This window comes from Triticum urartu, chromosome 7, assembly GCF_003073215.2.
Source record: "Triticum urartu cultivar G1812 chromosome 7, Tu2.1, whole genome shotgun sequence".
Classification (NCBI taxonomy): domain Eukaryota; kingdom Viridiplantae; phylum Streptophyta; class Magnoliopsida; order Poales; family Poaceae; genus Triticum; species Triticum urartu.
Window position 1 is genome coordinate 124561271 of NC_053028.1, and position 24722 is coordinate 124585992.

Here is a 24722-nt window from a genome sequence, read left to right on the forward strand (position 1 = left end):
ATGGCGGTAGAATCAGGTTAAGACGGTTCACGTGGGCCCCACATGGACAGGTCGCGCGCCCACTCCCTGGATGTGCCACATGTCCATGTGGTTGCCCCGTGTCTCGTCTCGACATCTCCCGAAGTTTCCAATGTTTCTTGTTCCCCAATTTTTTTTGTTAAATCGGAAAAACAGGAACTGACACTGGACACCTCCATAGATATTGATTTCCCACGGAACCAAAAAACAAGCAGAAAACAGGAAATGGCACTAGATACTAATTAATAGGTTAGTCCATAAAAATAATATGAATTGATATGAAAAGTATACAAAAATAATAACATAATAGCATTTAATAATAATAAAATATATACACGTTTGAGACGTGTTGAGAAGTGTCATCAGCTTCTTCAGATGCTGCTACTCTCATAGGAGCAGTTGGATTTCTCCAAAGAGGAAGGATGATGTAGCACAGTAACAGAAAGTAAAAGTAGTTAAGAACAAACGTTTAATCAAACCAATAGGAGTCTACAAGATAAACAACACCCGCACACAAACAAAATAAAATGCTTGCACCCAACATGGAAAGGGGTTGCCCATCCCCTCATCTTGCTTTTTTTGACGGCACATCCCCTCGTCTCGCTAGTTGCAAGGTCAAAAGCAAATAGTGATAGACAGTGATATGGCAAACGACGAAATAGTAAAGAGAACAATAGAGCAATGCAAATCTACTATATTTAAATAGTTAGCCCCCACTACTAGGAATTCTCTTGCTTCTCCTTGAGCCACATCATCTAAATTAATTTAGCCGTTGGATATATTCGATCAGACTACAATAGCCATTGGATTTACCCATTAAGAGCCACCAATGCATGCATGCAGTGCGTAGAAAATGATGCCTAAGGAGTGTTTTAATCAATAAAAAATTGATGGATGTATGGTGATGCCTAAGAAAGTGATGCATGCATTCATCTTTTGCTACAGGAGAAATTGTAAAGACACTATCTGGGTTGATTAGTTCAGCCCAATTTTTATTTCATACAAACTCACGTAGCAATGCACGGGGCATTTTTCTAGTAATAATAGAGAATACACCCAGGGCCATAGGTTCACTAGTGATTTCTCTCTCGAAAGTAAGTAGTGGCATCGTAAACAAATTATGATTGGGCAATTGATAGATGAGCAGTATCCATAACTATGATTATTCATGACATAATCTTGTATAGGCATCACGTCCGTGACAAGTATATTGTAATCCAACTACATCTACTACTATACTCCACCTCAGGAGCGCTATCTAGCATGCATATGAAAGTATTAAGTTTGCAAGAGAAAGAGTAACACAATAAGCAAGATGCCATGATGTAGACGGAAAGAAACCTAGCAGTAAGATCAATCCCCGTCATTTTATCCTTAGTAGCAACAACACGTCACATGCCTTTGCCCCTTTTTGTCACTGGGCAAGATCACCGTGAGGTTTAACCCACTATTATGCACTACTCCCTCAGAGGAAGTACCCATCTATCTTACTAGAGAAGACGAATTACTCGGAAAGCATACATAGCTACTCAATCATACTTCAAAGAAACTTCAAATGATTCAATTATATTCAGTGAACAACCTGATCACAAATTCACAAATCATCGGATCCCAACAAACACACCACAAGAATTACATCGAACTAATCTCAGAGGATCGTATTGAAGATCCAAAAGAGAGAGAAGAAGTCATCTAGCTACTATTATGGATCCGTAGCTCCGAAACGTGGCTTTAGATGGGATAGCTTCAGAACAGAGGCTTGTGACGGTGATAAATTGTTTCGGCCGTCTCTCTGAGGGTTTTAGGAATATTGGGAATTTATAGGCCAAGAATTAGGTCAAATGGAGTAGTAGGGGCCCCACAAGCCCGCCAAGCATGACTAGGGAGTAGGTCGCGCCCCTGGGCTTGTCGGGCCACGCCCATCTTCTAGTTCTCTCCCGAAGCTTCTAGGATCTCTTATTTTCCATAAAAAATTGTCGTAAAATTTCATCATCTCTGGACCTTCCTAGATCTGGTTATCCTGCAAAACCAAAAACATGCACAAAAAACGGAAACTGATATCGGGCACTAAGTCAATACGTTAGTCCAGAAAAATAATATAAAATAATATAAAAAGCATAAGAAGTGATAATATAATGGCATTTAACAATTAAGATTTATAGATACGTTGGAGGCGTATCAGATGTGTCTTACCCAATGTTGTCTCTTGTCTTAATTTTGTTGTGAGCAAACAACCAATTTTCACTGAATGGAGCCATTAGTTTGAAACTCAAGACCAGAGAAGGAGGAATCTATCACAATCAAATTGACGAACATTTTTTGACATCATAAACTTTTTAAAAAAAATTGTGAACATTTTTTTGAATCGACGAACATTTTGGAATTGATGCACAATATTTGAACGATGTACATTGTATTGAAATGGTGAACATTTTTTGAATTGATGGATATTTTTTGAAATTCATGAGCATTTAAAATTTTGAAAAACATTTTATTGAAATGCATGAACATTTGTTGTTTGACGTAAATTTTTATTCAAAAGCAAGGACATTTTGAATCATGAAGTTTTTTCTGTAGTTCACGATCATTTTCTATTTTTTCAATATTTTTTAACTCGCGAAATTTCAGTTCAAATTCACCGACATTTTTTCAAAATCATGAACTTTTTTAATCCTTTTTCTTTTTATTTCTTTTATATTTTCTTTGTTTTTCGTGTTGCGAACAAAATTTTAAAATTCGCAAACATTGGTTTGGAACCATGAACATTGTTTCGAATTCACAAACATAATTTTGAAGTCTTGAACATTTTATAAATTCATGAACATTTTTTTTAAATCATGAACAATTTTTGGAATTTCCGAACATTTTTTATGAAACCGTGAACATTCTTCGAATTAACAAACATTTTTTGAAATCATGGACATTTTTCTGAAACTTGTGAACATTTGTTTGAATCGGCGAATATCTTTTGAACCTATGCACATATTTTTGAATCTATGCATATTTTTTGAATCGGTGAATATTTTTTAAATTCATGAGCATTTTTTGTTTTAACGAACATTTTCTTGAAATGCATGAATGTTCTTTGTTTGATGAATATTTTTATTGAAATGCTTGAAAATTATGAATCAGTGAATTTTTGAATCGATAACTTTTCTTGTAATTCACAGTGATTTTTTAAAGAAAATCATGAACATTCTTTGAATTCACAAAATTTCCATTCAAATTCACCATCGTATTTTGAATACACGAACATTTTCTCAAAATTATGATTTTTTTAATCCATGAACATTTTCTCAAAATCATGATTTTTTTAATCCATGAACATTTATGATTTCAGGAAAAAAAATCCAAAATTTCACAGTTTTATAATTTGGATTTTTTGAATTCCCTGATTATTTTAAAGAAGAAAAATAAGAACAAAAAGAAAAAAGCAAAAAAACAAATGAAAAAACAGGGGGGTGTCCCGGTCCGCTCATGGGCCGGTCCAAAAGGGCGCCCTGTACTGGAGGTCCCGCGAAGTCCATCCAATTGTATTTGTGTTTTGGGCTGCAAAATCGAAAATTCAGTAGAGCCTTCTCCTTGCCTCAAAACGAAAAAAACACGCCCTTCTCCTGCTCCCTCCCCCCAGCCGCCATCAGCAGACATCAGATCGATCTGCCCCCTTACCCAGCCGGCACAATCCCTATGGAAACCGAGGCCGGCCACCCCGCCTCGCTCCTCACTGCCGTCGAAGGCTACGTCGGCGACCGGTCCAACGAGAGGACCGCCACAGGCTTCACGAGGAAGGGCCTGAGCATCAAGGCGTCCCTCTTCCCCAACCGCCCGCCACAACCGTCCAAGCTATGGGTGCACTGCCCGGAGGCCGTCTACGTCGACACCCCCCGCGTCCTCTGCACCGCCGGCGACCTGATCCTCTTCCGAGTCGACGTCTCCCCCGATTGTGTCCCAGACAGCCGTTTCTCGACGCGGCAGGATTGCGACTACTTCCTCTACCGCGTTGACCCCAATTCGCCAGTGCTCACGCTCCTCGACGACATGCGCACCAGAGGTTTCGAAGACAATGAGATTGGTATACTTCCCCGTGGTCTCCACCACTACACCATCGCCGCGCTGCTTCCCGGTCCTCTCAGCTTCAAAGAGTTCGTGCTCCATTTGTTCCACTCCGAGACGTCGAGCTGGACCTCCACCGTGCTGCCCGTGGCGGAGCCCCAGGTGGAGTTCGATTGGGTCATCCCCACCAACACGGATCTTTATTACCACTATACCTCCAACATCATCATGATCGGCGGCGAGCACGGCACCATGGGCTGGGTCGATCTCTGGCGAGGCATCCTGTTGTGCGATGTGCTGCGTGAGAAACCAACTCTCCGCGGAATACCGTTGCCGCTGCCCATGGAACACATCACCCGTGGCGAACATTTAGGCCGTGCAATGGATCACCGAGGCATTGCTATGTGAGTGTGGTTTTGTGTAGCTCAGGCTACATGGTACCCCTTATCTTTGCCATCCATTTCTGCATCGAGATCTGTGCAGACGCATTTGTCTTTTTTGTTTCTCTCAAACGACACAATATATAAACTTCAAATTTTGCAGAACAACAATACATTCTAACTACAATCTGGGGAAAAACTTTCAGATTTTTTCATGCATTTTAAATACTTAAAATAATATTTTTAGTCAAATAAAATCTCATTTTGTATATTTATATCAGACCAAAAAATCTGAAAGTTTTTTCACACATTGATATTCAGATGTTTGTTCGATCTGCAAAGTTTGAAGTTCATATGTAGTTTCATTTTAGAGAAACAAAAAAGAGAAATCCGCTTGTTGTAAGTTAGTTGGAGAGTACGGATCTCAAAGCAAGGCTGAAGGGTTGGGGATAAGAGGTTCCATGTAGGCTGAGCTACAAAGGAACTTTGTGCTGCTATGGTCAATGGCTGCCTCAAGCTTGTCCATCTGGTGGATGCCTGGGCGATCTCCTCATGGAGCAATAGCACGCTGGAGAATTCTTACGAAGCATGGGGCGAACCTGAATGCACGGTCGAAGCGGCTGAGGTTGCAATCGGAACCGATATGATTTCACAACCGAGTGGAATGCTGCTGCTGCCATCAGAGGAGGGTGTTGAGAACCCAGAACAAGAGGCAGCCTACCTCCAGCGCCTTGTGATCTCTGACCCCTCTCTGAGCTTGGATGGTGATGGTGTTGTTTACCTAATTGCCAGGGAGAAATTGTATCACCCGAAGTCATGGATCCTTGCTCTTGACATGAATACCAAGACGCTGCAAAGTGTTTTTCCGTTTGGCACCGTAGAGGAGCCAAGTGAATCTATCATGTATTGCACTAGCAGGTCTGCCTCCAATGCTTGAGGCACCGCAATTCACACCACAGCGTGTTAATGTCTCTCTCTCTCTCTCTCTCTCTCTTCGGCTCTCGGCAAAGACTTCATTGCACATTATAGACAAATTCATCTATTCCTATAAAAATATTTTTGCTTTTTCTCCTGTCTGTCTCATACATGAATCATTTTATCTATTTTGTTGTATGCAATTATCTAGTGCCTTGCCAAAATATTAACTAAATTTATAGCCTTATTTTGAATATTGTAATTATTTCCCTTTGACTTCTGAATTGATTCAAAGATCAAATTCATCATCATGGGAAATTTACAGAGGCTCAAAATATTATTTGGGTCCTAAGAAAACTACTTTTAGTCCAATTTAAATAAATAGATGTTCACCCTAATTTTGGGACATTAATTTATTCCCTAAATATTTTTAGGGCTCAATTTAATTCCTAATTTCACTTTAGGGTTTCAGATAATATTTCGGTGACAGTCATTTCCAACCCGAAATATCTAACAAGAGGTCACACTCAATTTTATAGCTTCATTTTGACATTTAGAGTACTCCCTCCATTTTTGTATACAAGGCCACTATCAAATTACAATTTGCATCTATACAAGGCCACTAACATCAATTGAGGTAAAATTGATGAGGTTTGCCTCGTACTAGCAACCGAGGACATTAATACCGCTTGCATGCATGTGGGAGTGAGAAGATTAGTTTTCATGTACCATGTTAATCAACCAATGAGGAGTGAGAGGGTTGTCTTATTTTGCGTTGAAGAGAAAAATACACATTAATTAACACGTCAAGCAAGAGGAAAAGACTAGCTTGCAACATTGGCTTAAGTAGGCATTAATTTCTACCTTGGTATCTGTAATATGAGTTTGTGGCCTTGTATACAAAAATGAAGGGAGTACTAAATGATAGTTTAGGGTTATGAATAAATGCCAATTCTATTTCGAGCCACAATTACACTTAGTTCTATAAAATCCTAGTCGAATTTAGCTAAGATCAAGTAATCACCAACAATTTTTTTATTTGACCCTAATTTTATTTTCCACATTTCAATTTTGAAAAAAAAATTGGGACGTGACAAGTGTGTCATCAAAGTTGACATCAAACCAAGAGCCACAAAGAAGGCTAAAACACAAGTTCCGATGAGTTATAATATAATAGTAACAAATTAGACTACATCTCTTTTCAAAGGAAATATAAAGGCCAAAGATACTGCTACACCCATGCTACCTTGTTCCATTGGAAGTACATCTCATAATGACCAATTGGAGCCACGAAGCAAAGCAATGCTGAGGCCGGATCTGCTCCAACTACAGCGTTAACTTATTCGATGGTATGCCAAACAAACACCGTACGGTGTCATATGTTATGAAATTCTTGGGGAACTATCTGAAAGCATGATGTTAGCCTATGCGAGTGGTTTGGTTCGCCTGGATTTATTTTGCTTGCCTTGGGGGAAGCAACAGACTTAAACACATCAGAGAAGTAAAGCAGGTCACAAAGTCTGACCTTTCTACTTAAGGTGTGCAGGTACCACGAATTTGGATATCCTAACCCTCAATTATATAATGAATGCAAAAAATATTCTTCTAGGCTTACTAATTTTTCATTTTCTTTCTATTTTATTGTGTGTAAGATCATATTGAGTTCTATTTTTATCAAATGGATTTTTATTGGTACCTTTTATATATTAACTTTTATTGCTACCCTTTTCATATGTTTCCATACTTGTATATATTAACTTTTATGTGTTCAACAACATATACTAGAATTTACGACACACACTTTTATTCAATACATCGTTGCACCAAAAAATTATGCTATGTTAAGGCGGTGCATCAGGGTGACTTTAGCTCCGGCTCCGCCTTTGATCCTTAGAGACCATCATGGTGCATTTTTTGTAGGTGCATGCCATTTTTTCCCGCTGCTGTCGATCTTGAGCTCGCGGAGGTACTAGCATGTGGTCGTGCTGTCCAGTTGGCCACGAAGATGAACGCTCGGAAGCTCCTCCTAGAGACTGATTCCCTATCAACGACGAGCAAGATCAGGTGGTGCTTAAAATAAAGAACCTGCTCCTAGGTTTTGAGGAGGTCGAGATCAGATGGGTGCGAGCTGATAGTGTTGCACATATCCTATCTAGAAAAGGTTGCATGAATAAGCTGTAAATCTAGGTTGAAGGTGCCACTTGAAAGTGTCATTTTGGTGGTAGCCTCGGAGTTTGCCGACATTTAATAAATTGCAATAATTCTTACTAAAAAAGTATCTGGTTCTAGTTTTTTCTCTGCATAATACTACGAGATAGCTAAGTTTTTTTAAACATAGTAGCATACATGCACAAATAACTCATGCTTATGAACGCATGCACACGCTACCCTTATGAGCACCTCGGAGAGACTAAGTCGGCACATCATCTTTAGATTAACGAAGTCATCACAGACACCTTTGTAGTCGATGCGAATGTCTCATTCCATTGAAGGCACATCGCCATAAGACATAAAATAAATCCAGGAAAATGTGAGCACCAGTGTCAAGTGTGGGACTTGAACTATGGTGGGCTAAGAATACCATTATTGTCTTTCTAACCATCCAACCATAGGTTGGTTCACACGAGAGAGGTAAGTAATCTATCCAACTTCACGTAGTTCATCCCAATCCCATATTTTCATGTTTGGAATCAGACTGAAAGATATCCTCTTGAGCAGTGAAAAAAAAGAGACACAGGTTTTTTTGAGGGGTGAAAAAAATAAGAGACAAGTTTTTCTGTTGAGAGGAAAAAAGAAACACAATTTTTTTAGACAAAAAAAGAGACACAAGTGCGGCGTGAAGGACATATGCCCTGGAGGCAATAATAAAGTTGTTATTTTATATTTCCTTATTCAGGATAAAGGGTTATCATTCATGCTAGAATTGTATTGATCGGAAACCTAAATACATCTGTGAATATATAAACAAACACCGTGTCCCTAGTGAGCCTCTACTTGACTAGCTCGTTGCTTAAAGATGGTTAAGGTTTCCTGACCATGGACATGAGTTGTCATTTGACCATGGACATGAGTTGTCATTTGATAACGGGATCACATCATTAGGAGAATGATGTGATGGACAAGACCCATCCGTTAGCTTAGCATTATGATCGTTCAGTTTTATTGATGCTGCTTTCTTCATGTCAAATACATATTCCTTTGCCTATGAGATTATGCAACTCCCGGATACCGGAGGAATGCCTTATGTGCTATCAAACGTCACAACGTAATTGGGTGATTATAAAGATTCTCTACAGGTATCTCCGAAGGTGTTTGTTGAGTTGGCATGGATCGAGATTAGGATTTGTCACTCCGAGTATCGGAGAGGTATCTCTAGGCCCTCTCGGTAATACACATCATAAGAAGCCTTGCAAGCAAAGTGACTAATGAGTTAGTTGCAGGATGATGCATTACGGAATGAGTAAAGAGACTTGCCGGTAACGAGATTGAACTAGGTATAAACATACTGACGATCGAATCTCGGGCAAGTAACATACCGATAGACAAAGGAATTGCGTATGTTGTCATAATGGTTCGACCGATAAAGATCTTCATAGAATATGTAGGAGCCAATATGGGCATCCAGGTTCCGCTACTGGTTATTGACCAGAGAGGTGTCTCGGTCATTACTACATAGTTCTCGAACCCGTAGGGTCCGCACGCTTAACATTCGATGACGGTATTGTATTATACGAGTTATGTGATTTGGTGACCCAATGTTGTTCGGAGTCCTAGATGAGATCACGGACATGACGAGGAGTCTCGAAATGGTCGAGAGGTAAGGAATCATATATAGGACGATACTATTCGGACACCGGAAGTGTTTCGGGGGTACCGGGTACTTATCGGGTCACCGGAAGGGGTTCCGGGCATCCCCGGGCAAAAGATATGGGCCTAATGGGCCAAGAGGGGAAACACACCAGCCACCAGGGGCTGTTGTACCCCCCATATGGGCTGAACCAAAGGGAGAAGGAAAGGGGGGAAGAGAAAGTAAAGGGGTGGGGGGATTCGGCCTCCCCCTTCCCTTTCTCCCCCCTCGTCTTTCCTTCCCCCTCTGGTAAATAAGGAAGGGGGCGGCCGGCCTAGGATGAACCCAAGTAGGATTCAGTCCTACTTGGGGTGCCTCCTGGCATCTCCCCTTCCCCTCCCACCTATATATATGTGGGGGCGCCCCTAGCACACACCAGACAATTGTCTAGCCATGTGCGGCGCCCCCCTCCACCGTTTACACCCTCGGTCATATTTTCGTAGTGCTTAGGCGAAGCCGTGCAAGGATCACTTCACCATCACCGTCACCACACCGCCGTGCTGACGGAACTCATCTACTACCTCGACGTCTTGCTAGATCAAGAAGGTGAGGGACTTCACCGAGCTGAACATGTGCAGAACGCGGAGGTGCCGTGCATTCAGTACTTAATCGGTTGAAGCGCGAAGAAGTTCGACTACATCAACCGCGTTGAGAAACGCTGATGGTACCTGCAACTATGTCGGTAATTCCCTGGAGAGGGAGGGATGATGTAGCGCAGCGACGGTAGGTATTTCCCTCAGTTATGAAACCAAGGTATCGAACCAGTAGGAGAACCAAGCAACACAACATAAACATCACCTACACACAAACAACAACACCTCGCAACCCAACGTGTTAAAGGGGTTGTCAATCCCTTCTAGGGTACGGCGCCCCAAGATAGGCAAGCGGACGTGAGAAAAATTGTAGTAGATTCATAAATAAAGATAAAATGCAGCAAGGTATTTTTGTATTTTTTTGGTTTAATAGATCTGAATAAAAATGCAAAGGAAAAGTAAATCGCAAGGCAAATAAATGAGAAAGAAGGCCCGGGGGCCTTAGGTTTCACTAGTGGCTTCTCTAGAGAAAAATAGCAAATGGTGGGTAAACAAATTACTGTTGGGCAATTGATAGAACTTCAAATAATTGGTAAAACATGGATTGCAACAAAGAAATACAATCAATCAAAGAGAAACTATCATAATTAAAGTCTTTGTAATCTAAAGAGTGGGTACATCACTAGTTAAAGTTTTGACATCTCCAAACCCACTTTCATCAATTTTCTCAACAAGATTTTCACCCTCCGAAATATTGGGACGCCTTCTACCTAAAGTTGACTCTTCTCTAGTCCCTTTTTCATCATTCTTAACTTTACTAAACAAGGAATCAATAGAAGAAACACCAATCATTTTAAGATCTTCATCATCTTTGCAAGAATAATCACTAGAAAAACTTTTTCTAAAAAATCTCTTTTAGCTCTAAGCATAGCAGTTCTTTTCTTAATTTCATGCATAGAAACATAAAGAGCTTTAATTGATTCATCTACTTTAGGCACAAAAACTTTCATCTTGAGATTTTCCACATCACGAGCAACTCTATCAACACTTCTAGAAAAATCATCAATCTTATTCAACTTTTCTTCTATGGAAGTGTTGAAAACTTTTTGTGTGTTGATAAATTCTTTAATATTATTCTCAAGATCAGAGGTGTTCCTATTATTATTGTAAGATTGATTTCCATAGGAATTACCATAATTGTTAGAGGAATTACTAGGAAAAGGCCTAGGATTAAAATTACCTCTATAAGCATTGTTGTTGCAATTATTGCGAGAAATAAAATTCACATTAGTGGCATCACTATTTTTCTCAATCAAAGTAGACAAAGGCATATCATTAAGATCAATAGGATCACTTCTACTATCAACCAATTTCAAAAGAGCATCAACTTTTTCACTCATGAAGAAATTTCTTCAACCGAATTAATTTTTTTACTAGGAGGAGCCCTTTCGGTATGCCATTGCGAATAATTTGCCATGATATTGTCAAGCAATTTGGTGGCTTCACCCAAAGTAGTTTCTATAAAAGTACCACCCACGGCGGAATCTAAAATATTACAAGAAACAAAATTCAATCCCGCATAAAATTGTGTATGATCGTCCAAAGATTTAACCCATGAGTTGGGCAATTCCTTAGCATCATTTTCATCCTTTCCCAAGATTGTGCAACATGCTCATGTTCAAGTTGCTTGAAATTCATGATCTGGGTTCTAAGGGAAATAATTTTTGCGGGAGGAAAATACTTTGTGATAAAAGCATCTTCGCACTTGTTCCAAGAATCGATACTATTACGAGGCAAAGAAGAGAACCAATTTTTTGCAAAATCATGCAAAGAGAACGGAAATAATTTCATCTTGACCACATCATTGTCTACATCTTTTTTCTTTTGCATATCCCATAATTCCACGAAGGTATTAAGATGGGATGCGGCATCCTCATTAGGAGTACCCGAAAAATGGTCTTTCATAACAAGATTCAGCAAAGCGGTATTAATATCACAAGTCTCCGCACTAGTGGCGGGAGGAGCAAGTGGAGTGCCAATAAAATCATTGTTGTTGGTATTTGAGAAATCACATAACTTGGTGTTTTCTAGAGTCATGATGACCACACAACAAGATTGCACTCAAAAACAGATCCAGCAAGAAAACGGCGAACGTAAAAAGAGAGGCGAATACAATTTTTTGTGAAGTGAGGGAGAGGAAAACGAGAGGCAAATGGCGAATAATGTAAATTGCAAGAAGTTGAGATTTGTGATTAAGAACCTAGTTATGTTGAAGATCCTCCCTGGCAACGGCGCCAGAAATTCTCCTTGATGGTAGCTGCAACTACGTTGGTAATTCCCTGAAGAGGGAGGGATGATGTAGCACAGCGACGGTACGTATTTTCCTCAGTTATGAAACAAAGGTATCGAACTAGTAGGAGAACCAAACAACACAACATAAACAACGCCTGCACACAAACAACAACACCTCGCAACCCGACGTGTTAAAGGTGTTGTCAATCCCTTCCAGGGTACGGCGCCTCAAGATAGGCAAGCGGACGTGAGATAAATTGTAGTAGATTGATAAATAAAGATAAAATGCAGCAAGGTATTTTTGTATTTTTTGGTTTAATAGATCTGAATAAAAATGCAAAGGAAAAGTAGATCGCAAGGAAAATAAATGAGAAAGAAGACCCGGGGGCCGTAGGTTTCGCTAGTGGCTTCTCTCGAGAAAAATAACAAACGGTGGGTAAACAAATTACTGTTGGGCAATTGATAGAACTTCAAATAATTATGATGATATACAGGCAATGATCATTACATAGGCATCACGTCCAAGATTAGTAGACCGACTCCTGCCTGCATCTACTACTATTAGTCCACACATCAACCGCTATCCAGCATGCATCTAGTGTATTAATGTAACGCCCTCGATGCGGCTATATCTCCCACGTGTCGAGGCACGACTTAGAGGCATAACCGCATGGAAATCAATGTCGCAAGTGAGGTAATCTTCACACAACCCATGTAATACATAAGGGAAAGAGATACATAGTTGGCTTACAATCGCCACTTCACACAATACATGAATAAAACATTACATTCATCCAAATACACTCAAGGTCCAACTATGGAACCAAAATAAAAGAAGACTACCCCAAAAGCTACACAGATCCCCGATCGTCCCAACCGGGCTCCACTACTGATCAACTAGAACGAAACAACACAAAGGACAAGATCTTCATCAAGTTCCTCCTTGAGCTCGGTTGCGTCACCTGCACGGTATCATCGGCACCTGCAAACTGGTTTTGGAAGTATCTGTGAGTCACGGGGACTCAGCAATCTCACACCCTCGCGATCAAGACTATTTAAGCTTATAGGAAGGGTAAAAGGTATGAGGAGGAGCTGTAGCAAGCGACTAGCATATGTGGTGGCTAACTTACGCAAAAGAGAGCGAGAAGAGAAGGCAAAGCACGATCGAGAAACTATGATCAAGATGTGATCCTAGAACAACCTATGTCAAATATAACTCCAACACCGTGTTCACTTCCTGGACTCCGCCGAGAAGAGACCATCACGGTAACACACGCGGTTGATGTATTTTAATTAAGACAAACTTCAGGTTTTCTACAACCGGACATTAACAAATTCCCATCTGCCCATAACCGCGGGCACGGCTTTCGAAAGTTCAAAACCCTGCAGGGGTGTCCCAACTTAGCCCATCACAAGCTCTCACGGTCAACGAAGGATATTCCTTCTCCCAAGACAATCCGATCAGACTCGGCATCCCGGTTACAAGACATCCTCGACAATGGTAAAACAAGTCCAGCAACAGCGCCCGAATGTGCCGACAAATCCCGATAGGAGCTGCACATATCTCGTTCTTAGGGCACACTCAGATGAGCGCTCCATACAACTAAAACCAAACCTCGAGTTTCCCCGAGGGGGCGCTGCACAGGGCTCTAGTTTGGACCAACACTCAGAGGAGCACTGGCCCGGGGGGTAAAATAATGATGACCCTCGGGAGCGCGACTCCCAAGGGAAAAGAGGCTAGGTGGCGAATGGTAAAACCAATGTTGGGCATTGCTGGAGGAGTTTTATTCAAGGCGAACTGTCAAGGGGTTCCCATTATAACCCAACCGTGTAAGGAACGCAAAATCCGGGAACATAACACCGATATGACGGAAACTAGGGTGGCAAGAGTGGAACAGAACACCAGGCATAAGGCCGAGCCTTCCACCCTTTACCACGTATATAGATGCATTAATTAAATAAGAGATATTGTGATATCCCAACAAAATATCCATGTTCCAACATGGAACAAACTCCAATCTTCACCTGCAACTAACAACGCTATAAGAGGGGCCGAGCCAAGCAACGGTTTGCTAGGACAAGGTGGGTTAGAGGCTTGACTTAACAATATGGGAGGCATGATAAGCAAGTGGTAGGTATTGCAGCATAGGCATAGCAAAAGAGCGAGCATCTAGCAAGCAAAGATAGAAGTGATTTCGAGGGTATGGTCATCTTGCCTGAAATCCCGCAAGGAAGAAGAACGAGTCCATGAAGAAGACAAACGGACGTAGTCGGACGGGTCCTCACAAACGCGACGTTATCAGAACCAACCCGAAGAAACAACACCGGGAAGAAGCACACAACATAGTAAACAACCAACACACGAACATGGCATGTTATGCAGGATGCGGTATGCGGTGCATATGCATGATTTGGAAAGTAATGATTGAACTTGGCCTCAACTTGGAAAACCAAGAGTGCCACTGGAAAGGGGAGGTGATTTCGGTTGAAATCGATATAAAGATCACCGGAATCGGATGCACGGTTTGGAAATGGCAAGCAAAACAAATATGGCACCGGTCTACGATAATCAGCACGAGACCGCCTAAATGCATCAAGAACAACATGCTACAGCACTCCAACATGGCAACAAAATACATGGCAGGGATCCACTCATGATGCTTAACAAAAGATGAACACTGTGCTATGGCTAAATCACTCAATAACAGGTTCAAACAAGCATGGCAAAAGTGCAAAAGTTAACAGGTTTCGGACTTAGTGAAATTAACAGCATGTCAGGAATTTAACAGCAAGAAGCAAACTTTAGAGCATGAAAACTACATGCTACAGGAACATATCATGGTAAGTCAAGGCATGTCATGAAGCTACTTTAAGCATATAACAAAAGTCCCTTAGTGGCCATGAGCCAAAAGGGATCAGAAAATACAATTGCAAGCATGCGAACATAGTAAAAACCTAAACAAATTCAGACTTAGTGAAAAACAGGAGCATGGCAAAACAGATAACGAGTAGGCATGTTTACGAGCTCGATGCACTCACTAAGAGGCATTTCATGAAAAACTAAGCATACACCCATCAAGAAGACATGGCATAGAAGCTAGACATGGCAAGAACAACATCATAGCATGCACGGATCAATAGCAACAACCTTGGCAAAATCGCTAAACATGTTAACAATCTGCCAGGAACATTTTATAGCAAAAGTAGAGCTCGATTGACTCAAGCTAGGGTGGTCCATAATTTCAAACAAAGAAATGGATGGATAGAGCACAACAATATTAACAAAACATCCTTACTGATCATCCTCAAAAGAGGCATGGATCACTAGGAAACAACATGAACATATGGCATAAAATAAGGACAGGGCAAGGACTTAGTGAAATTCTAAGTCCCTGAAATCAGCATCATTGAGTAAGCTACTTTGAATGCTTATGCTAGTCACCACAAAGATTAAAAAAATACATGGCATACACCCCTGTAAAGATGGCATGGCATTCTACAAAACACATGTAGAACTCAGGATCATAGCATGCACATATTAATCATGGCAAAAATGACAAAAAGCCATTTGCTAAAACAGATCTGACATATTCCTCACATAGCCCTCTTCCAACAACATTTTGGGCATCAAGATGAGCTCAAATAAAAATGATGCAATGAGATGAAATGATGTACTCGTCGAGACGAACATTTTGATATGCTACATGCACGAATCGGAGCTACGGATGCAGAGTTATGACATGATGAAGTTTGCATAAAAATTAGGGTTCGGAGACAAAAAGTCAACCCTCTCATTTTTGGATCTGGATCTGGCCGGGCGGTTACTATAGCACGTACACGCCTCCCGAGGTTCACCGGCGGGAGAAGAAGCGGGACGGCGCCGGCGTTGGAGAGGAGAAGCGGACGGACGGCGATGGGCGGAGGTAGGCGGTGGCGTGCGTCGCCGGCGACGAGCGGCGTCGGGCGAGGCGGCGGCAGGACGCCGGGCGGCGAGGCGGCGGAGCCGGTGAGCTCTTCAGTGGCGGCGGAGCTAGCCTGGTAGAGGAGGCCGACGATGGTGGCGTGGCGGCGCCGGTGAACGGACGGCGGGACGGCGGCTGGAGGCGGTGCGCAAGGAAGGCGCTTGAGCGGCGGCGCGGGATCCAGGACCGGGAGGGCCGGATCTGGGTCCCCTTGGGCCCGCGGTGGGAGTAGAGAGAGGGCGGTGAGGTGGTGGCACCAGATTAGCTGAGGAGGGCGGCGCGGACATGTCCGGCGGCGCGGGAGTTTTTGTCCAGGCGCGAGGTAGAGGAGGGCTAGGGTTTGGACTGCGCGAAAATTCGGGAAGAGCCACATATTTATGGTAGAGGGAGCTAGGAGAGTCCAAATGAGGTGCGGTTTTCGGCCACGCGATCGTGATCGAAACCGAGACGATGGAGGGGGTTTAGGTGGGTTTTGGGTCACTTTGGAGGGGTGTTGAGCTGCAACACACACGAGGCCTTTTCGGTCCCTCGGTTAACCGTTGAAGTATCAAACGAAGTCCAAATGGTACGAAACTTGATAGGCGGTCTACCGGTAGTAAACCAAGGCCGCATGGCAAGTCTCGGTCCAATCCGGAAATGTATAATGCCCGCACACGAAAAGAGGTAGAAAGGGACACCGGGTGACATAGGAGCACCGGGTTGCAAAACGGACAACGGGGAAAATGCTCGGATGCATGAGACAAACATGTATGCAATTAAATGCACATGATGACATGACATGAAATGCATGACACGCAAGAAAAGACAAGGCAACAACAGCGAATAACTGGAGGACACCTGGCACATCAGTCACGGGGCGTTACAATTAAGTTCATGGAAAAACGGAGTAATGCAATAAGAACGATGACATGATGTAGACAAGATCCGTTTATCTATATGGTGATAGATATAGATCTCATCTTTTTATCCTTAGTAGCAACGATACATGCGTGTCGGTTGCCTTTCTGTCACTGGGATCAAGCACCGTAAGATCGAACCAACTACCGGGCACCTCTTCCCATTGAAAGATAAATAGATCAAGTTGGCCAGACAAAACCCAAATATCGGAGAAGAAATACGAGGCTATAAGAGATCATGCATAAAAGAGATCAAAGAAACTCAAATAGTTTCATGGATATAAAAATATAGATCTGACCATAAACTCGAAGTTCATCAGATCCCAACAAACACACCGCAAAAGAGTTACATCATATGGATATCCAAGAGACCATTGTATTGAGAATCAAGAGAGAGAGATGAAGCCATCTAGCTACTAACTACGGACCCGAAGGTCTACAGAGAACTACTCACGCATCATTGGAGAGGCACCAATGGAAGTGGTGAGCCCCTCCGTGATGGTGTCTAGATTGGATCTGGTGGTTCTGGACTCTGTGGCGGCTGGATGAATATTTCGTCGACTCCCCTAGGGTTCTGGTATTTTTGGGGTATTTATAGAGCAAAGAGGCGGTCCGGGGGGCACCCGAGGTGGGCACAACCCACCAGGGCGCGCTTGGGCCTCCTGGCGTGCCCTGGTGGGTTGTGCCCCCTCGAGGCACCACCAGGTGCAACCAGGGCCCATTGCCTTCCTTCTGGCCCATAAAAAATCTCCGTAAAGTTTCGTGGCATTTGGACTCTGTTTGATATTGATTTTCTGCGATGTAAAAAACATGGAAAAAATAGCAACTGGCACTTGGCACTATGTCAATAGGTTAGTACCCAAAAAATGATATAAAATAACTATAAAATTATTATAAAACATCCAAGATTGATAATAAAATAACATGGAACAATCAAAAAATATAGATACGTTGGAGACGTATCAAACGATTCCGCTTATGGTCTACAAGGGTACATAGACACACTCTCCCCTCATTGCTATGCATCTCCATGGATAGATCATTGCGTGTGCGTAGAATTTTTTTTGTTTTTCCATGCAACGTTTCCCAACAGTGGCATCATGAGCTAGGTCTATGCGTAGATGATATGCACGAGTAGAACACAAAGAGTTGTGGGCGGTGATAGTCATACTGCTTACCACCAACGTCTTTTTTTGATTCGGTGGTATTGTGGGATGAAGCGGCCCGGAACAACCTTACATGTCCACGCACATAAGACCGGTTCCACCGACAGACATGCAACTAGTTTTGCATAAAGCTGGATGGCGGGTTTCTATTTATCCTACTTTAGTTGAATCGAATTTGATTGCGGGCGGTCCTCGAAGAACGTTAAAACAACAAACTTGACGAAACACCGTTGTGGTTTGATGCATAGGTAAGAACGGTTCTTGCTAGAAGCCCGTAGCAGCCACGTAAAACTTGCAACAACAAAGTAGAGGGCGTCTAACTTGTTTTTGCAGGGCATGTTGTGGTGTGATATGGTCAAGACATGATGTGATATACGTTATTGTATGAGATGATCATGTTTTGTAAAAGTTATCGGCAACCGGCAGGAGCCTTATGGTTGTCTCTTTATTGTATGAAATGCAAACGCCATGTAATTGCTTTACTTTATCACTATGCGTTAGTGATAGTTGTAGAAGCAATAGTTGGCAAGATGACCACGACACAACGATGGAGATCAAGGTGTCGAGCCGGTGACGATGGAGATCATGACGATGCTTTGGAGATGGAGATCAAAAGCACAAGATGATGATGGCCATATCATGTCACATATTTTGATTGCATGTGATGTGTATGTTTTATGCATCTTAGTTTGCTTCGTATGGCGGTAGCATTATAAGATGATCTCTTAACTAAATTTCAAGGTAAAAGTTTTCTCCCTGAGTATGCACCGTGGCTACAGTTCATCGTGTTGAGACACCACGTGATGATCGGGTGTGATAGACTCTACGTTCACATACAACGAGTGTAAGACAGTTTTGCACATGCAGAATACTTGGGTTAAACTTTACGAGCCTAGCATGTACAGACATGGCCTCGGAACACTGGAGACCGAAAGGTCGAACATGAATCATGTAGTAGATATGATCAACATAGAGATGTTCTCCATTGATGACTACTCCATCTCACATGATGATCGGACATGGTTTAGTTGATTTGGATCACGTATCACTTAGATGACTTGAGGAATGTCTATTTAAGTGGGAGTTCTTAAGTAATTTGATTAATTGAACTTAATTTATCATGAACTTAGTCCTAATAGTATTTGCGTATCTATGTTGTAGATCAATGGCCCGTGCTACCGTTCCCCTGGATTTTAATGCATTCCTAGAGAAAGCTAAGTTGAAAGATGATGATAGAAACTACACGGACTGGGTCCATAACTTGAGGATTATCCTCATTGCTGCACAGAAGAATTATGTTCTTGATGCACCGCTAGGTGAAAGGCCTGCTGCAGGAGCATATGCTGATGTTTGAACGTCTGGAAAGCTCGATCTGATGACTACTCGATAGTTCGGTGTGCCATGCTTTACGGCTTAGAATCGGGACTTCAAAGACGTTTTGTGCGTCATGGAGCATATGAGATGTTTCAAGAGTTGAAGTTAATATTTCAAGAAAATGCCCGAGTTGAGATATATGAAGTCCCCAACAAGTTCTATAGCTACAAGATGGAGGAGAATAGTTATGTCAGTGAACACATACTCAAAATGTCTAGGTATCATAATCACTTGACTCGGCTGGGAGTTAATCTTCCAGATGATAGTGTTATTGACAGAGTTCTTCAATCACTGTCACCAAGCTACAAAGGCTTCATGATGAACTATAACATGCAAGGGATGGACAAGACAATTGCCGACCTCTTCGCAATGCTCAAAGCTGCGGAGGTAAAAATCAAGAAGGAGCATCACGTGTTGATGGTTAACAAGACCACTAGTTTCAAGAAAAGGGCAAGGGAAAGAAGGGTAACTTCACGAAGAATGGCAAGTGTAACACCCCGGATACGATTTTTCCCAATATGTACTCCAACCCTTGCCGTTTCCGGCGTTAAGTTATTTTATTTCCTCGGGTTCGGGTTTTTGTCTCCGTGTGTTGTTATCGTTGTCATGCATCTCATATCATGTCATCATGTGCATTGCATTTGCATACGTGTTCATCTCATGCATTCGAACATTTTCCCCGTTGTCCATTTTGCATTCCGGCGCTCCGTTCTCCTCCGGTGGACATTTCTACCTTTCTTTCGTGTGTGGGGATTAAACATTTCCGGATTGGACCGAGACTTTCCAAGCGGCCTTGGTTTACTACCGGTAGACCGCCTGTCAAGTTTCGTACCATTTGGACTTTGTTTGATGCTCCAACGGTTAACCGAGGGACCGAAAAGGCCTCGTGTGTGTTGCAGCCCAACACCCCTCCAAGTTGGCCCAAAACCCACCAAAACCCTCTCCATCATCTAGAGCGTTCGATCACGACCGCGTGGCCGAAAACTGCACCTCATTTGGACACTCCTAGCTCCCTCTATGCCTATATATACCTCCCCCTCTCGAAATTCCGGAGCTCCCCTTCCAAACCCTAAAATTTTCGTCTCCTCCACCGCCGGACATGTCCACTCCCGCCGGACACGCCCGTGCCGCCGCGCCCGGCCACTCAGGAGACGCCACGTGGCCGGCCGCCTCCTCCCACCGCCGCGGCCCGCCCGGCCCGCAGCGGGCCCCCGCGGCCCAGCCGCTGATCCGCCGCGCCCGCGCCTCCTTCGCCCCGGCCGGAGCGCGCCGCCGCCTCAACTCGTCTCCGCCGCGCCGCCGCGGTGCCTCTGCCGCCGACCAGCCGGCGCGGTCGCCGCCCGGCGTCCTGCGCGCCGCCCCGCCGCCACTCCGGCTCCCCGCCGGCCGGATCCGGCGAGAACCGGCCCAGGAGCGCCTCTCCGGCCTCTTCCTCGACGAACTCCGGCGGCCCCAATGATTTTCCGGCGAACCTCGTAAACCGCGTCGGCCGGATCTAGATCTAAAATTTCGGATCGGTTGACTTTCCGTCCCTAACCCTAAATATTTTGGCATGTTCATCGTGCTATAACTTTGCATCAGTAGCTCCGTTTCGGGCATATAGCATATCAAAATGTTCATCTCAGATAGTACATCATTTCATCTCATTGCATCATTTTCATTTGAGTTCATCTTGATGCCCGAAATGCTGTTAGAAGTAGGCTATTTGAGATAATTGTCAGATCTGCTGCTCCAATTAGATATTTGTCATTTTTGCCATGATTATTGTGTGCATGATATGCCCCTGAGCTCTTCATGAGTTTTGTTATATGTTTTGCCATCTATCCAGAGGTGCAACCCATGTATTTTTGTGATGTGTGTGGTGACTAGCACAAGCTTGCAAAGTGGAGCATTCGTTAATGCTGTTTTCAGGGACTTAGCATTTCCACTAAGTCATTGATCTGTTTATCTCAATATGCCATATGTTCATGTTGTTTCCTAGTGATCCGTGCCTCTTTTGAGGATGATCATTAAGGATGTTTTGTTAATCCTGTAGTGCTCTATCCATCCATGTCTTTATTTGCAATTATGGAGCACCCTAGCTTGAGTCAATCGAGCTCTACTTTTGTCATTTCGTGAATCTGGGCAGATTGTCTACTTGTTCAATTTTGCCGAGGATGTTGTAGTTGATCCGTGCATGCTATGCTATTGTTCTTGCCATGTCTAGCTTGTATTTTGTGTATTCTTGATGGGTGCATGCTTAGATTGTCATGACTTGCTCTGTAGTGAGTGCATCGAGCTCGTAAACATGCCTACTTGATATCTGTTTCAGCATGCTCCAGTTTTCACTAAGTCTGAGAACTGATTATGTTTTTGCCATGTTCACATGCTTGCAAATGTATTTTCCGATCCCTTTTGGCTCAAGGTAACTAAGGGACTTTGTTAAGATCTTTGAGTAGCTCCATGCCATGATTTACTTTGCCATGTTCAGGTCCCGTAGCATATTGTTTTCATGCTCCAAAGAGTGCTATCTGATCTAAAATTCCAGACAAGTGTTAATTTCACTAAGTCTGAAATCTGTTTGCCAAATGCATTTTTGCCATGCTTGTTTGAACCTGGAAATGGATGAATTGGACGTAGCTCAGTGCTAGTCTTTTGTTAAGCATCATGAATGGATCCCTGCCAAGTATTTTGATGCCATGTTTGGGTACTGTAGCATGTTCATCTTGTTGCATTTAGATGGCTACTTGCTGTAAATCGCAGAACGTGATCATATTTGAATCGCTTGCCATTTCCAAACCGTAACTCCGATTCCGGCGTTCTTTATATCGTTTTCAAGCGATTTCATCTCATATTTCCAGTGGCACACTTGGGTCTCCAAGTAGAGTCCAGGTTCATTCATTCCTTGTCAAATCTTGCATATGCATCACATATTGCATCCCGCATAGCATACCATCTTTTGCATCATGTTGTTTGATTTTGCACGTGGTTGATTGTGTCCTTGTTGCTTGTTTGTCTTGTTTGGGTAGAGCCAGGAGACGAGTTCGCTAACGAGGAGCCCGTTGAGTTTGCTTTCGAGGATCCAGTCAACTCTGACAACTTTGTAGGCAAGATGATCATATCCTTGAAATCACTACTATCTTTGCTTTGCTAGATGCTCGCTCTTTTGCTATGCCTATGCTACGATGCCTACCACTTGCTTATCATGCCTTCCAAATTGCCATGTTCAACCTCTAACCCACCATGTCCTAGCAAACCGTTGATTGGCTATGTTACCGCTTTGCTCAGCCCCTCTTAAAGCGTTGCTAGTTGCAGGTGAAGATTGGAGACCATTCCTTGTTGGAACATTATTTACTTGTTGGGATATCATTATATTATCTTGTTATCTTAATGCATCTATATACTTGGTAAAGGGTGGAAGGCTCGGCCTCTCACCTAGTGTTTTGTTCCACTCTTGCCGCCCTAGTTTCCATTATATCGGTGTTATGTTCCCGGATTTTTTGCGTTCCTTACGCGGTTGGATGATAATGGGAACCCCTTGATAGTTCGCCTTGATTAAAGCTTTTCCAGCAATGCCCAACCTTGGTTTTACCATTTGCCACCTAGCCTCTTTTTCCCTTGGGTTTCCGGAGCCCGAGGGTCATCTTATTTAAACCCCCCCGGGCCAGTGCTCCTCTGAGTGTTGGTCCAACCTAGAGCCCCTTGCAACGCCACCTCGGGGAAACTCGAGGGCTGGTTTTAGTTGTACGGATTGCTTATCCGATTGTGCCCTGAGAACGAGATATGTGCAGCTCCTATCGGGATTTGTCGGCACATTCGGACGGTGTTGCTGGATTTGTTTTAACTTGTCGAAGTGTCTTGTAGAACCGGGATACCGAGTCTGATCGGAACGTCTCGGGAGAAGGTCTATTCCTTCGTTGACCGTGAGAGCTTGTCATGGGCTAAGTTGGGACTCCCCTGCAGGGATTTAAACTTTCAAAAGCCGTGCCCGTGGTTATGGGCAGATGGGAATTTGTTAATGTACGGTTGTAGATAACTTGAACCTTAACTTAATTAAAATGAATCAACAGTGTGAGTTACCGTGATGGTCTCTTCTCGGCGGAGTCCGGGAAGTGAACACGGTGTTGGAGTAATGCTTGCCGCAGGATGTTCTCTAGTTACTCGTTCGCGCTTTTCCTCCTCTTCCCGCTCTCTTTTGCGAACAGGTTAGCCACCATATATGCTAGTCGATTGCTGCAACTCCACATATTTTACCTTGCCTTACCTATGAGCTTAAATAGTCTTGATTGCGAGGGTGCGAGATTGCTGAGTCCCTGTGGCTCACAGATTACTTCCAAACTAGATGCAGGGCCTGATGATTCCGCTCCAGATGACGCGCTTGAGCTCAAGTGGGAGTTCGACGAGGACTCACGCCGTTACTACGTGTCTTTCCCTGATGATCAGTAGTGGTGCCCAGTTGGGGTGATCGGGACCGTGTCGCATGTTGGGTTGTTCTTTTATTTTGGCGCCGTAGTCGGGCCATGAGTGTTTGAATGTTGTAATGCTATTTATATACTTTGATTGACGTGGCGAGTGTAAGCCAACTATGTATCTCCCCTTTTATTATCTATATTACATTGGATGTTGTGAAGATTGCCTAACTTGCGACATTGCTTTCAATGCGGTTATGCCTCTAAGTCGTGCCTCGACACGTGGGAGCTATAGCCGCATCGAGGGCGTTACAGCAAGCAAGTTGCCACTCCTGGGAAGAAGCCCAAAGCTGGACCCAAGCCTGAAAGTGAGTGCTTCTACTTCAAAGGGACTGGTCACTGGAAGCGGAACTGCCCCAAGTATTTGGCGGATAGGAAGGATGGCAAAGTGAACAAAGGTATATTTGATATACATGTTATTGATGTGTACCTTACTAATGCTCGTAGTAGCGCCTGGGTATTTGATACTGGTTCGGTTGTTCATATTTGTAACTCGAAACAGGAGCTACATATTAAATGAAGATTGGCTAAGGACGAGCTGATGATGTGCGTCAGGAATGGTTCCAAGGTCGATGTGATCGCCGTCGGCACGCTACCTCTACATCTACCTTAGGGATTAGTTTTGACCTAAATAATTGTTATTTGGTGTCAGCGTTGAGCATGAACATTATATCCAGATCTTGTTTTCATGTGAGACGGTTATTCATTTGAATCAGAGAATAATGATTGTTCTATTTATATGAGTAATATCTTTTATGGTCATGCACCCTTGAAGAGTGGTCTATTTCTATTGAATCTTGATTGTGATGATACACATATTCATAATATTGATGCCAAA